Raw genomic sequence first — 15,898 nt, forward strand, 5'->3', positions numbered from 1 at the left:
TTCTATACCAGGAAAGATCTTTGAACAAATTATTAAACAACATGTATGTCAATACCTGGATAAGAATGAAGTGATTAAACAGAGTCAGCATGGGTTTCTAACTAATAAGTCATGTCAGACTAACTTAATTTCCTTCTATGACGGTATCACTGATTGGGTGGATCAAGGAAATGCTGTAGATATAGTATATCTTGACTTCAGCAAAGCATTTGACAAAGTCTCTCATACAATCCTTATTGAAAAAATGACTAAGTATGGAATGGACAAGGCAACTGTTAGGTGGATTCATAACTGGCTTAGTGATCGGACCCAAAGAGTGGTCGTAAATGGCTGCACATCCAGTTGGAAGAATGTCTCAAGTGGGGTACCACAGGGCTCTGTCCTGGGCCCTGTATTGTTCAACATCTTTATCAACGATTTAGATGAAGGAATTGAGGGTAAACTGATTAAATTTGCTGATGACACAAAGCTAGGAGGGATAGCTAATACTAGAGAAGAGAGAGAGAGGATTCAAAAAGATTTAAATAAACTGGAGAAGTGGGCAGCAACTAACAGAATGGTTTTTAACAGGGAGAAATGCAAAGTACTACATCTGGGCAATAAAAATGAAAAAAGCATATATAGAATGGGAGGAATAGGACTAAGTGACAGCACATGTGAAAAAGACTTGGGTATACTAATAGATCACAGACTGAATATGAGTCAACAGTGTGATGCAGCAGCAAAAAAGGCAAATGCAATTCTAGGATGTATTAACAGAAGCATACAGTCTAGATCACGTGAAGTCATTATTTCCCTCTACTCCTCTTTGGTCAGACCTCATCTGGAATATTGTGTCCAGTTTTGGGCACCACATTTTAAAAAAGACATCAACAAACTGGAGCAAGTTCAGAAAAGAGCGACCAGAATGGTGACCGGTCTGCAAACCCTGTCTTATGAGGAAAGGTTGCAGGATTTGGGAATGTTTAGTTTGCAAAAGAGAAGACTAAGAGGAGACTTAATAGCTGTCTACAAATATCTAAAGGGCTGTCACATTGTAGAAGGATCAACTTTATTCTCATTTGCACAAGGAAAGACTAGAAGCAATGGGATGAAACTGAATGGGAAGAGACACAGATTAGATATTAGAAAAAACTTTTTGACAGTTAGAGTGATCAATGAGTGGAACAGGCTGCCACGAGAAGTGGTGAGTTCTCCTTCAATGGAAGTCTTCAAACAGAGGCTGGACAGACATCTGACTGGGATGATTTAGCGAATCCTGCTTTGAGCAGGGGGTTGGACCAGATGGCCCAGGAGGTCCCTTCCAACTCTACGATTCTATGATTCTATATTGCTGTAAAGTCACCGATTTTGTGACGTTGCAGCGATATTGCTAGCGATATCCCTGCATGTGATACTTACCTCCGACCGGCTCCCCCGCTGGTTATCACTGATCGCGCGAGAAGCTCCTGGTCCATTCCTCGTCGGCCACTTCCTGCTGGGCTTCCTGTGGCGCCCAGGGCGGGAGGACGCAGGATCGCCGCGTCTGACAGGTAAGTAGCGATCCCCGTCCCCAGCAATGTCGCTGGTGAGATCTGCCTGTGTAGCAGCTCACTAGCGACCACCTAGCGATGCACCAGCGATCCTGACCGCGTCATATCGCTAGTCGGGATCGCTGGTGCATCGCTAGGTGTAACGGTACCCTAAGTGTTACAATGAGTCACTTCTAACTGGCTAGATAGAAAAGTTGCAGACTCTGTAATCTCAGGATAAATTACCGTATTTTTCGGACTATAAGATGCAACGGACCATAAGAACACCCCAATTTTCAGTAGGAAAATAGGGGGAAAAAAAAATAATGTGTCAAATGGGGGTCCGTCTTACAGTCCGAATTCAGCTTACCTGGGAAGGGATCTGGCACAGGTGAAGTAGTCACAGGGGTCATTCAGTGGTCCAGGCTCGTGCGGTGGCGGCTCTGTGCTAGGGCAGGTTGGTTGTGCTGGGGCAGCTGCGCTGGGGGAGAGGCAGCTGCGCTGAGGCAGGGGCAGCAGCAGCGCTGAGGCAGGGGCAGCAGCAGCGCTGGGGCAGGGGCAGCAGCAGCGCTGGGGCAGGGGCAGCAGCAGCGCTGAGGCAGGGGCAGCAGCAGCGCTGAGGCAGGGGCAGCAGCAGCGCTGAGGCAGGGGCAGCAGCAGCGCTGAGGCAGGGGCAGCAGCAGCGCTGAGGCAGGGGCAGCTGTGCTGGGGCAGGTGGGCTCTGTGGTGGTGGCAGCGGGCGGCGCTCTGCGGTGCGGTGGTGGCAGCGGGCTGTGCTCCGGTACAGGGACGGCGGCTCCGCCGCGATTTCTTCGCAGCCCGGAGGCCCCCGCACTTCCCTTGCTGGCCGCCGCCATGTTGCAGTGGCCTCCGGGAGCATGGACGCCGGAAAGAATCTGCCGCAGACCTCAAAATTTGAAATCTCATTTTCAAAAGTGAGAGCCGGCTAATGGTGCCAAAAATGAGAGCAATAGCTTTAACAACCGGTGCCACCGAACCGGGGAGAACCCGCTGAATCCCACCCCTGGCTGCGCCCCGAGGGCTCATAGTGCTGCGCTGTGTGGAGTGGGATTCGAACCCACGCCTCCACGTGGTGACTGCAGACGCTGAACACGCTCCCTGGTGCACAACAGCTTGCACCTCCAGGGACCAGTACTGCTGCTGTCAGGAGTGGGATTCGAACCCACGCCTCTACGGGAGACTGCCCCGAGGGCTCATAGTGCTGCGCTGTGTGGTGCGGGGTGGGCAGGGTCAGCGCTGCGCCCCCAGGGCTCATAGTGCTCCGCTGTGTGGTGCGGTGTGGGTGGGGTCAGCGCTGCGCCCCCAGGGCTTATAGCGCTGCGCGGTGCGGCGTGGGCGGGGTCAGCGCTGCACCCCCAGGGCTCATAGTGCTCCGCTGTGTGGTGCGGGGTCATCTCCCATCTCCTCCCTGGCTCTGTGCTGCTGTGTAAGATCGCTTAGTGGTGGGGGAGGGGCGGCAGTGACTGGCCGGTGGGCAGGGTCACTGTGCTATGGGAACCAAGATCCGGCCTGCATAGAAGGTGGAAGAGGGAGGAGTCGTGTGACACGCCGAGCTGCCTGTGACTCATCCCCTGGCTCGGGGGGCGGAGTCAGCGCCGTGCAGCACACAAACAGTCTCTCCCTGGCTTGCAGTACAGTGAGGCTGGGGGATGGGCGGCCGGGCTCTGTGTCACGTGGCTCCGAGCCCACCCCCTGCTTTCTCGGTCTAACTGCAGCAACAATGACGTCACCTGAGCGCCAGATTTGAACCTTGGAGCTGCCGGTCGGTAACTGTATGCCTGTATGGGGTCAGCTGTGGGGGGAGGCAGGGGGTCCCTGCAGAGTGTATGGGGTCAGCTGTGGGGGGCACTGCGGGTAGACAGGGGGTCCCTGCAGAGTGTATGGGGTCAGCTGTGGGGGGCACTACAGGGGAGACAAGGGGTCCCTGCAGAGTGTATGGGGTCAGCTGTGGGGGGCACTGCATGGGAGACAGGGGGTCCCTGCAGAGTGTTTGGGGTCAGCTGTGGGGGGCACTGCGTGGGAGACAGGTGGTCCCTGCAGGGGGAGGTGAGGACAGTGTATGGGCACAGCTGTGGGGGGCATGGCGGGGTACAGGCGTTCCCTGTGGGGTAGGGGAGGGTTAGGGGGGCTGTGTTGTCACTCTGCTGTGAACACTAATTATGAATGCAATATTTCCCTTATTAATTATTGTTTTTTTTATTTCTCTTTCTCTCAGTAGGTAACACTTGGGGCAGTCGCCCGCTCTCTGTGTGTCTGCTGGCAATATACGCTCGTAGAAAAAGGGGTTAATGTACCAGTACAATTCATAGGACTTAATTTTTATTCTGTGTCAAAATTCAATAATTTCCTTTTCCCTTTTTTTTCCAATAGGTAACAAGGCATCGTGGACACTAAACTGGCTCAAGAACTGGCGGGACAAGGACACCAAGTTTGCCTAATGGACGACATCGCTATGGAGGAACACAGCTCTCCGGCCACCATCATCATGTGGAGCAGCTAAGCCTCTTCATCCTCGGTTTGGGTAAGTGACAATCCATGTATGTATGGTCTAAGGAGCGGTCATGGCACATGTACATACATGTATGTGTAAACATGTATATACAGTCAGCTGTCATGGCACTCGGGAAGTCACACCAGGGGGCTGTGTGGCCCTGTAGGCCTCTACACCACCACACAGCCTCCCGCAACCCGCTCTACAGCACCACACAGCCTCCCGCAGCCCCGTCTACACCACCACACTTCCTCCTCCAGCCTCTGTCTCCCCCCTCCAGTCCCTGACGCCCCCCCCTCCAGCCTCCTTCCTAATTTAGAGCTTTTGGTTTTTTTTATCAGCATAAATTGTCATTTAAGAAACGATTGTCCATTCAAGAAGAGATTTGTGTTGGCAGATTATCCTAGGAAAGCGTGTTAGATGATAATAATCGTGCTGCCCATCTCACCCGACGAGCAAGCAGCACCCTTGTTCGTTGGGTGAATTGACCTTTTAAGGGAGCCCGACGTACTCACTAAATTGTCCCTATCCCTAAGTTTTTTTGGATGCAGATTGCTCTCACACGAGTGTTTTTTTGATTTGGAAAAGAAAGAAATGAGGATGGAGAATCAAAACTTTAAGGCTAAAAAATATACTCACACATATATACACCAACTGTATAGACACACATATAAATATTTATGGTGTATACATTAGGCTATAAGACCTGGAGACTGTTATTACACATGCTGCCACTAGGTTTATTTTCTTTTCTTTAAAAAAAACAAGATGCAACGGACCATAAGAACACCCCAATTTTCAGTAGGAAAATAGGGGGGAAAAAATAATGTGTCAAATGGGGGTCCGTCTTACAGTCCGAATTCAGCTTACCTGGGAAGGGATCTGGCACAGGTGAAGTAGTCACAGGGGTCATTCAGTGGTCCAGGCTCGTGCGGTGGCGGCTCTGTGCTAGGGCAGGTTGGTTGTGCTGGGGCAGCTGCGCTGGGGGAGAGGCAGCTGCGCTGGGGGAGAGGCAGCTGCGCTGGGGGAGAGGCAGCAGCAGCGCTGGGGCAGGGGCAGCTGGGCAGGGGCAGCTGCGCTGGGGCAGGGGCAGCTGTGCTGGGGCAGGTGGGCTCTGTGGTGGTGGCAGCGGGCGGCGCTCTGCGGTGCGGTGGTGGCAGCGGGCTGTGCTCCGGTACAGGGACGGCGGCTCCGTCGCGATTTCTTCGCAGCCCGGAGGCTGTGGGGGGGAGACAGGGGGTCCCTGCAGAGTGTATGGGGTCAGCTGTGGGGGGCACTGCGGGTAGACAGGGGGTCCCTGCAGAGTGTATGGGGTCAGCTGTGGGGGGCACTACGGGGGAGACAGGGGGTCCCTGCAGAGTGTATGGGGTCAGCTGTGGGGGGCACTGCGTGGGAGACAGGGGGTCCCTGCAGAGTGTTTGGGGTCAGCTGTGGGGGGCACTGCGTGGGAGACAGGTGGTCCCTGCAGGGGGAGGTGAGGACAGTGTATGGGCACAGCTGTGGGGGGCATGGCGGGGTACAGGCGTTCCCTGTGGGGTAGGGGAGGGTTAGGGGGGCTGTGTTGTCACTCTGCTGTGAACACTAATTATGAATGCAATATTTCCCTTATTAATTATTGTTTTTTTATTTCTCTGTCTCTCAGTAGGTAACACTTGGGGCAGTCGCCCGCTCTCTGTGTGTCTGCTGGCAATATACGCTCGTAGAAAAAGGGGTTAATGTACCAGTACAATTCATAGGACTTAATTTTTATTCTATGTCAAAATTCAATAATTTCCTTTTCCCTTTTTTTTCCAATAGGTAACAAGGCATCGTGGACACTAAACTGGCTCAAGAACTGGCGGGACAAGGACACCAAGTTTGCCTAATGGACGACATCGCTATGGAGGAACACAGCTCTCCGGCCACCATCATCATGTGGAGCAGCTAAGCCTCTTCATCCTCGGTTTGGGTAAGTGACAATCCATGTATGTATGGTCTAAGGAGCGGTCATGGCACATGTACATACATGTATGTGTAAACATGTATATACAGTCAGCTGTCATGGCACTCGGGAAGTCACACCAGGGGGCTGTGTGGCCCTGTAGGCCTCTACACCACCACACAGCCTCCCGCAACCCGCTCTACAGCACCACACAGCCTCCCGCAGCCCCGTCTACACCACCACACTTCCTCCTCCAGCCTCTGTCTCCCCCCTCCAGTCCCTGACGCCCCCCCCTCCAGCCTCCTTCCTAATTTAGAGCTTTTGGTTTTTTTTATCAGCATAAATTGTCATTTAAGAAACGATTGTCCATTCAAGAAGAGATTTGTGTTGGCAGATTATCCTAGGAAAGCGTGTTAGATGATAATAATCGTGCTGCCCATCTCACCCGACGAGCAAGCAGCACCCTTGTTCGTTGGGTGAATTGACCTTTTAAGGGAGCCCGACGTACTCACTAAATTGTCCCTATCCCTAAGTTTTTTTGGATGCAGATTGCTCTCACACGAGTGTTTTTTTGATTTGGAAAAGAAAGAAATGAGGATGGAGAATCAAAACTTTAAGGCTAAAAAATATACTCACACATATATACACCAACTGTATAGACACACATATAAATATTTATGGTGTATACATTAGGCTATAAGACCTGGAGACTTATTACACATGCTGCCACTAGGTTTATTTTCTTTTCTTTAAAAAAAACAAAAAAAAAAACTGTCGCTGTCAGGAGTGGGATTCGAACCCACGCCTCCACGTGGTGACTGCAGACGCTGAACACGCTCCCTGGTGCACAACAGCTTGCACCTCCAGGGACCAGTACTGCTGCTGTCAAGGAGTGGGATTTGAACCCACGCCTCCACATGTGGTGACTGCAGACGCTTAACACGCTCCCTGGTGCACAACAGCTTGCACCTCCAGGGACCAGTACTGCTGCTGTCAGGAGTGGGATTCGAACCCACGCCTCCACGGGAGACTGCAACCTGAACACAGTGCCTTAGACCACTAGGCCATCCTGACTGCTGACATTGACATGCTCCCTGGTGACACAAGAGTTTGCACCACCAGGGACTTCAGTACAGATCTGCTGTCCAAATCAGACATTGGGGCCCCTGGTGGGACTTCTGGCAAAGCCAGAGGGGACATTGGGATGTCATTTGAAAGCTAATTACCAGACTGAGGTGAGGGAGCAGTTCTTGGGGCTGTGTGGTGCTCTGTTGGGCATTTGTGCACCCTCAAGCCTGCACCACAAGGACCACTTTTATCCATGGACAGCCAGGCTCTGACCCCCTGAATTCAAATTCCATTTGAATTCAAATACAACACAAAAAACACAAAAAGTTGTGCATACATCTTATACCACAATGAACAGATTACTAATAAAACAATCCACCAGGAGTTAACAGTGGACATGTGGAGCTTTCACGTAGCCTCACTGTGCCCAGTAACATTGGCTGGTCACCCTACATGAGAAAAAATTGTAATATTCCAATATTCTAAACTCTGTCCCTGTCTAATTTCTTTGTAACAAGACATCAGATGATCGTAGATAAAGGCATTTTATTCAACTTTTCACAAAGTTAACAGAGAGGCTGTAAAAACATCAAGAGACATTTTTTGGCTTAAAAAAAAAAAAAAAATGTAAACTGATGAATCAGCTGGTAAGTTTTTTTGGATGTACAGTGGTCAGATGGATTTGAGAAGGACGTTCTCTCGGCAGACGGGTGCCTGTTATACCCTATAGAATATATTCAGTGTACACGTCCTGGTGTGAAAAGAACCTAATATATATATTTTTTTTTTTTACTCCAAAAACAGAAAAAAAAACAGAGTGAAGGCAATCAGTTTCCACCAGACACAAACAAACCTAAGTTTGCTTCGGCCAGAAATCACTCGAAATAAAAGGGTTTCCAGGAGCTTCAGGCCCCTGAAGCTTAAAACTAGTGAAGAGACTGGGGGGGGTGAAAACTAAATTATATATATATACACACCACCTGCCCAGACTGGACTGATGACGACCCGACCAGAACCCATGTGAGGCCTAGTCGGCCCCGGTAACTGAAAAGGCCACTACTGTTATGCTTTTAATCCTTTCCCAGTCATATAAAAGAATTTTAAAAAAAATGGCCGGAGAGTTGCTATATGGCGCAAGTTCCCCACCCAAAAAAAGTTTCTAACACATTCAGTTACAAATGTGTAATTTTCCTACATCTGAGGGGGAAAAGGCCACCATGGAGGTGTGTGTAAGAAGGTATGGCCGCTCCCAGGGTCCTCCATCACATACAGAGGCCTAGAGACATCACCGGCCTCACACGGCCCCGAACTACGCGCACAGACTGAAGAAGAAGGGGCTCCGCCATTACCGGAGGAGATTGTGCGCCTCCATGCTGCGGTTCTGGAGCACACCACGGCCACACGGAGCGGGGTGGACGGCATTATGGTATCAGGCCGCCGAGATCTCCCCCTCACGAAAACCTCCTGACTCGGCGGAGACACGGTGAGGAGGACCGCAGCCGCTGCTACAGATGGCGGCACTTCCGCCTGTGCTCCGCCACCACAGGAACTAAAATGGCGGCCGGGCGGGGAAGTGACGTGTGGTGAGGAGACGTGGGAGGCCGGACTGAGTCATGGAGGAGGCGACGGTGGTGTCGTAATGTTTGCTGTGGAGAGCGCAGCAGAGGAGCGGAGCTGTCAGCGGGGAAGAGCGCGGCACAACACAAAGCCCGGAGGAGGGAGCGGCGACACCCCGCAGAGGACAGAAGGGAGACGGTGTGTGGGGGGAGAGAGTGGGGGGAGCAGAGGCTGAGCATGGGGGGGGGGAGCAGAGGCTGAGCATGGGGGGGGGGGGGAGCAGAGGCTGAGCATGGGGGGGGGGGAGCAGAGGCTGAGCAGGGGGGGGGGAGCAGAGGCTGAGCATGGGGGGGGGGGGAGCAGAGGCTGAGCATGGGGGGGGGGGGAGCAGAGGCTGAGCATGGGGGGGGGGGGGGGGGCAGAGGCTGAGCATGGGGGGGGGGGGAGCAGAGGCTGAGCATGGGGGGGGGGGGAGCAGAGGCTGAGCATGGGGGGGGGGGGAGCAGAGGCTGAGCATGGGGGGGGGAGCAGAGGCTGAGCATGGGGGCGGGAGCAGAGGCTGAGCATGGGGGGGGGAGCAGAGGCTGAGCATGGGGGGGGGAGCAGAGGCTGAGCATGGGGGGGGGAGCAGAGGCTGAGCATGGGGGGGGAGCAGAGGCTGAGCTTGGGGGGGGAGCAGAGGATGGTGCTTGGGGGGCGGAGCCGGAGCTGGAGTGTGGTGGACGGGAGATAAAACACAACCTTAGTATGTAGGGCTGTGGAGTCGGAGCTCATTTTGGTGGAGTCGGAGTTGGTATAAAATGGACCGATTCCGACTCCTAAAATATATAATAAATTGGGTACAGTAGTTCAATGCAGAATGTGCTGAATATTTTTTCATAGGAATTTGGGAAAGTTATGAAATGTCCTATAAATGGCTGTTCTATTCCTGATCTAAGGCTACATTCACACACAGCGTTTTTGCTGCGTTTTTTGAGGATACGTTTTTCAGTTGCAAAAGCAGATCAGCTTTTTAAAAACTGCATCACCTGAAAGGTTTTTGAGCTCATAGATAATGTTTTCAATATCAGAGCAGATTTCTAATCTGCTTTTATTTATATATCTGTCTATCCATATCATATCTGTACCAAAAAGAATGAAAGCCGGATAGCACACAGACTAACACTCCTTTTTTTTAGCACCAGTCAGGTCCACCTCATAGCTGCCCAAAAGGACGCCCAGGACAGGCATTGCTCGTCTTCAGTAACATCAACTGATAGTTGGAATAAATATACTGCATTCACCACCACATCTTCTTAAGGTGCAGGCTTTATTTTCAAGTGTAGGGGTGTGCAGTATGAGGTTCTGCCCCCCCCCAGGTTTGATCCTGGCTACGCCCATGATGTGGATGTAGCCTGAGGATCTAGGCTTTGTCTTAGCCGAGATAAGTCATAGTGTATGTGTGTGTATATATATATATATATATATATATATATATATATATATATATATATATATATACACACACACACACTACAGACCAAAGGTTTGGACACACCTCAATCAAAGCGTATTCTTTATTTTCATGACTATGGTTTAATAAGTGGGATTTCTTGCCTTATAAATGGGGTTGGGACCATCAGTTGTGCAGAAGTCTGGTGGATACACAGCTGATAGTCCTACTGAATAGACTATTAGAATTTGTATTATGGTAAGAAAAAAGCAGCTGAGTAAAGAAAAACGAGTGGCCATTATTACTTTAAGAAATGAAGGTCAGTCAGTCCGAAAAATTGGGAAAACTTTGAAAGTGTCCCCACGTGCAGTGGCAAAAACCATCAAGCGCTACAAAGAAACTGGCTCACATGAGGACCGCTCCAGGAAAGGAAGACCAAGAGTCACCTCTGCTGCGGAGGATAAGTTCATCCGAGTCACCAGCCTCAGAAATCGCAGGTTAACAGCAGCTCAGATCAGAGACCAGGTCAATGCCACACAGAGTTCTAGCAGCAGACACATCTCTACAACAACTGCTAAGAGGAGACTTTGTGCAGCAGGCCTTCATGGTAAAATAGCTGCTAGGAAACCACTGCTAAGGACAGGCAACAAGCAGAAGAGACTTGTTTGGGCTAAAGAACTCAAGGAATGGACATTAGACCAGTGGAAATCTGTGCTTTGGTCTGATGAGTCCAAATTTGAGATCTTTGGTTCCAACCACCTTGTCTTTGTGCGACGCAGAAAAGGTGAACGGATGGACTCTACATACCTGGTTCCCACCGTGAAGCATGGAGGAGGAGGTGTGATGGTGTGGGGGTGCTTTACTGGTGACACTGTTGGGGATTTATTCAAAATTGAAGGCATACTGAACCAGCATGGCCACCACAGCATCTTGCAGCGGCATGCTATTCCATCCGGTTTGTGTTTAGCTGGACCATCATTTATTTTTCAACAGGACAATGACCTCAAACACACCTCCAGGCTGTGTAAGGGCTATTTGACCAAGAAGGAGAGTGATCGGGTGCTACGCCAGATGACCTGGCCTCCACAGTCACCAGACCTGAACCCAATCGAGATGGTTTGGGGTGAGCTGGACCGCAGAGTGAAGGCCAAAGGGCCAACAAGTGCTAAGCATCTCTGGGAACTCCTTCAAGACTGTTGGAAGTCCATTTCCAGTGACTACCTCTTGAAGCTCATCAATAGAATGCCAAGAGTGTGCAAAGCAGTAATCAAAGCAAAAGGTGGCTACTTTGAAGAACCTAGAATATAAGACACATTTTCAGTTGTTTCACACTTTTTTGTTAATTATATAATTCCACATGTGTTAATTCATAGCTTTGATGCCTTCAGAGTGAATCTACAATTTTCATAGTCATGAAAATAAAGCAAACTCTTTGAATGAGAAGGTGTGTCCAAACTTTGGTCTGTACAGCCATGGCTAAAAATTTTGAGAATGACACAAATAATAATTTTTACAAAGTCTACTGCTTCATTTTTTCTAATGGCAATTTGCATATACTCCAGAATGTTATAAAGAGTGATCAGCTGAACAGCAATTACTTGCAAAGTCAATATTTGCCTAGAAAATTAACTTTATCCCCCAAAATACATTTCAACATCATTGCAGCCCTGCCTTAAAAGGACCAGCTAACATCGTTTCAGTGATTGCTCCATTAACACAGGTGTGGGTGTTGATGAGGACAGGGCTGGAGATCAATCTGTCATGATTAAGTAAGAAAGACACCACTGGACACTTTAAAAGGAGGTTGGTGCTTGGCATCATTGTTTCTCTTCTGTTAACCATGGTTATCTCTAAAGAAACACGTGCAGTCATCATTGCACTGCACAAAAATGGCCTAACAGGGAAGAGTATCGCAGCTAGAAAGAATGCACCTCAGTCAACAATCTATCGCATCATCAAGAACTTCAAGGAGAGAGGTTCCCTTGTTGCCAAAAAGGCTCCAGGGCGCCCAAGAAAGACCAGCAAGCGCCAGGACCGTCTCTTAAAAGTGCTTCAGCTGTGGGATCGGACTACCAGCAGTGCAGAGCTTGCTCAGGAATGGCAGCAGGCAGGTGTGAGTGCTTCTGCACACGCTGTGAGGCGGAGACTCTTGGAGCAAGGCCTGGTCTCAAGGAGGACAGCAAAGAAGCCACTTCTCTCCAGAAAAAACATCATGGACAGACTGATATTCTGCAAGAGGTACAGGGAGTGGACTGCTGAGGACTGGGGTAAAGTCATTTTCTCTGATGAATCCCCTTTTCGATTGTTTGGGACATCTGGAAAACGGCTTATTCGGAGAAGACCAGGTGAGCGCTACCACCAGTCTTGTCTCATGCCAACTGTCAAGCATCCTGAAACCAGGGCCGCCATCAGGGCATGACAGGCCTTACATGTGTATGGGGCCCGGTGATTAGGGGGGCCCGACCATGCTGGCAGCCCGATCCGCGCTGGGGCCCCCCTACATTTTATACAGGCTTCTGCAGCTATATTTTAAATTCAGACTCAGCGCCTGCCGGGCCCCTCGGGCAGGCCCCCCCCCCCCCCCCCCCCCGCACCATGGTCCAGCCAGCGCCGAAATCCCCCCCTGCACAATGGTCCAGCCACAGCTCCGCCCTCACCTGACGTCACACACTGCTCTGCTCCTCCACTTCCTCATTCAGTCAGTGTGCCACGTGGGACTGGGAGAGGGAGGGAGCCTCGCCGCTGGAGCACAGCCAGATAACAAGGTAAGAAGAATTTTTTTTTTTTTTTTTTTTTGAGAGCGCCTATCCAGGGAGCCTGGGGCAAAATGCTGGACACTGGGGGCAGAATGGACATGGGGCATAATGCTGGACGCTGGGGACAGAATGCTGGATGCTGGTGGCAGAATGCTGGATATGAGGGCAGACTGTGAGACAGGGCAGAATGCTGGACGCTGGGGCAGAATTCTGGACATGGGGCAGAATGCTCGAAGCTGGGGCAGAATGCTGGAGACTGAGGCAGAATGCTGGACATGGGGGCAGGCTGTGAGCTGGGGCAGAATGTTGGATACAGATACTGCACAGTACCACTCATCCTGTATATATATACACTGCACAGTACCACTCCTGTATATGTATATACTGCACAGTACCACTCCTCCTGTATATATACACTGCACAGTACCCCTCCTCCTGCATATATGCACTGCACAGTACTACTGTCCTGTATATATACACTGCACAGTACCACTCCTGTTCTGCATATATGCACTGCACAGTACCACTCCTCCTGCATATATACACTGCACAGTACTACTGTCCTGTATATATACACTGCACAGTCCCACTCCTGTATATATACACTGCATAGTACCACTCCTGTATATGTATATACACAGCACAGTACCACTCCTGTCTATATACACTGCACAGTCCCACTCCTGTATATATACACTGCACAGTACCACTCCTGTCCTGCATATACACACTGCACAGTACCACTCCTGTACATATACACTGCACAGTACCACTCCTGTATATACACTGCACAGTACCACTCCTGTCCTGTATATATACACTGCACAGCACCACTCCTCCTGTCCTGTATATATACACTGCACAGTACCACTCCTGCATATACACACTGCACAGTACCACTCCTCCTGTATATATACACTGCACAGTACCACTCCTGTCCTGTATATATACACTGCACAGCACCACTCCTCCTGTCCTGTATATATGCACTGCACAGCACCACTCCTGTCCTGTATATATACATTGCACAGCACCACTCCTCCTGTCCTGTATATATACACTGCACAGCACCACTCCTCCTGTCCTGTATATATGCACTGCACAGTACCACTCCTATATATGCACTGCACAGTAACCCTCCTCCTGCATATATGCACTGCACAGTACCACTCCTGTCCTGTATATATACACTGCACAGTACCACTCCTCCTTTCCTGTATATATACACTGCACAGTACCACTCCTCCTGTCCTGTATATATACCCTGCACAGCACCACTCCTGTATATATACACTGCACAGTACCAGTCCTCCTGCATATATGCACTGCACAGTACCACTCCTGTCCTGTATATATACACTGCACAGTACCACTCCTGTCCTGCATATATGCACTGCACAGTACCACTCCTGTCCTGTATATATACACACTGCACAGTACCACTCCTGTCTATATACACTGCACAGTTCCACTCCTGTATATATACAATGCACAGTACCACTCCTGTCCTGCATATACACACTGCACAGTACCACTCCTCCTGTATATATACACTGCACAGTACCACTCCTGTATATACACTGCACAGTACCACTCCTGTCCTGTATATATACACTCCACAGCACCACTCCTCCTGTCCTGTATACATACACTGCACAGCACCACTCCTCCTGTCCTGTATATATACACTGCACAGTACCACTCCTGTCCTGTATATATACACTGCACAGCACCACTCCTCCTGTCCTGTATATATGCACTGCACAGTACCACTCCTGTCCTGCATATACACACAGCACAGTACCACTCCTCCTGTATATATACACTGCAAAGTACCACTCCTCCTGTCCTGTATATATGCACTGCACAGTACCACTCCTCCTGTATATACACTGCACAGTACCACTCCTGTCCTGCATATACACAGCACAGTACCACTCCTGTATATATACACTGCACAGTACCACTCCTCCTGTCCTGTATATATGCACTGCACAGTACCACTCCTCCTGTATATATACACTGCACAGTACCACTCCTGTATATATACACTGCACAGTACCACTCCTGTCTATACACACTGCACAGTCCCACTCCTGTATATATACACTGCACAGTACTACTCCTGTCCTGTATATATACATTGCACAGTACCCCTCCTCCTGTATATATACACCTCACAGTACCACTCGTGTCTTGTATATATACACTGCACAGCACCACTCCTCCTGTCCTGCATATATGCACTGCACAGTACCACTCATGCCCTGTATATATACACTGCACAGTACCACTCCTGTCTATATACACTGCACAGTCCCACTCCTGTATATATACACTGCACAGTACCACTCCTGTCCTGCATATATACATTGCACAGTACCACTCCTGCATATATACATTGCACAGCACCACTCCTGTATATACACTGCACAGTACCACTCCTGTCCTGTATATATACACTGCACAGCACCACTCCTCCTGTCCTGCATATATGCACTGCACAGTACCACTCATGTCCTGTCTATATACACTGCACAGTACCACTCCTGTCTATATACACTGCACAGTACCACTCCTGTCTATATACACTGCACAGTCCCACTCCTGTATATATACACTGCACAGTACCACTCCTGTCCTGCATATATACACTGCACAGCACCACTCCTCCTGTGATGTATATATACACTGCACAGCACCACTCCTGTCTTGTATATATACACTCCACAGTACCACTCTTCCTGTATATATACACTGCACAGTACCACTCCTGTCCTGTATATATTCACTGCACAGTACCACTCCTGTCCTGTATATGTACACTGCACAGTACCACTACTGTCCTGCATATGTACACTGCACAGTACCACTCCTCCTTTATCTATACACTGCACAGCGCCACTCCTGTATATATACACTGCACAGCGCCACTCCTGTCCTGTATATATGCACTGCACAGTACCTCTCCTCCTGTCCCGTATATATGCACCGCACAGTACCACTCCTATATATATATACACTGCACAGTACCACTACTCCTGTCCTGTGTATATACGCTGCACAGTACCAATCCTGTATATATACACTGCACAGTACCACTCCTGTATACATACACTCCACAGTACCACTCCAGTCCTG

General features: G+C 49.9%; 1 protein-coding gene and 1 non-coding gene across 2 annotated transcripts in view; one reads left to right on the forward strand and one right to left on the reverse strand.

Moving 5' to 3' along the window:
- LOC141063248 (gastrula zinc finger protein XlCGF66.1-like) overlaps positions 1 to 15,898 on the forward strand; it is an 815,244-nt gene that overhangs the window by 315,363 nt on the left and 483,983 nt on the right. The gene's annotated exons all lie outside the window — the stretch shown is intronic.
- Positions 6,936 to 7,018, reverse strand: TRNAL-CAG (transfer RNA leucine (anticodon CAG)). The gene has a single exon. It is a non-coding gene; the product is annotated as a tRNA-Leu (tRNA).

Source organism: Dendrobates tinctorius, unplaced genomic scaffold (genome assembly GCF_039654945.1).
Source record: "Dendrobates tinctorius isolate UK_male_01 unplaced genomic scaffold, ASM3965494v1 ptg000249l, whole genome shotgun sequence".
Taxonomy (NCBI): Eukaryota; Metazoa; Chordata; class Amphibia; order Anura; family Dendrobatidae; genus Dendrobates; species Dendrobates tinctorius.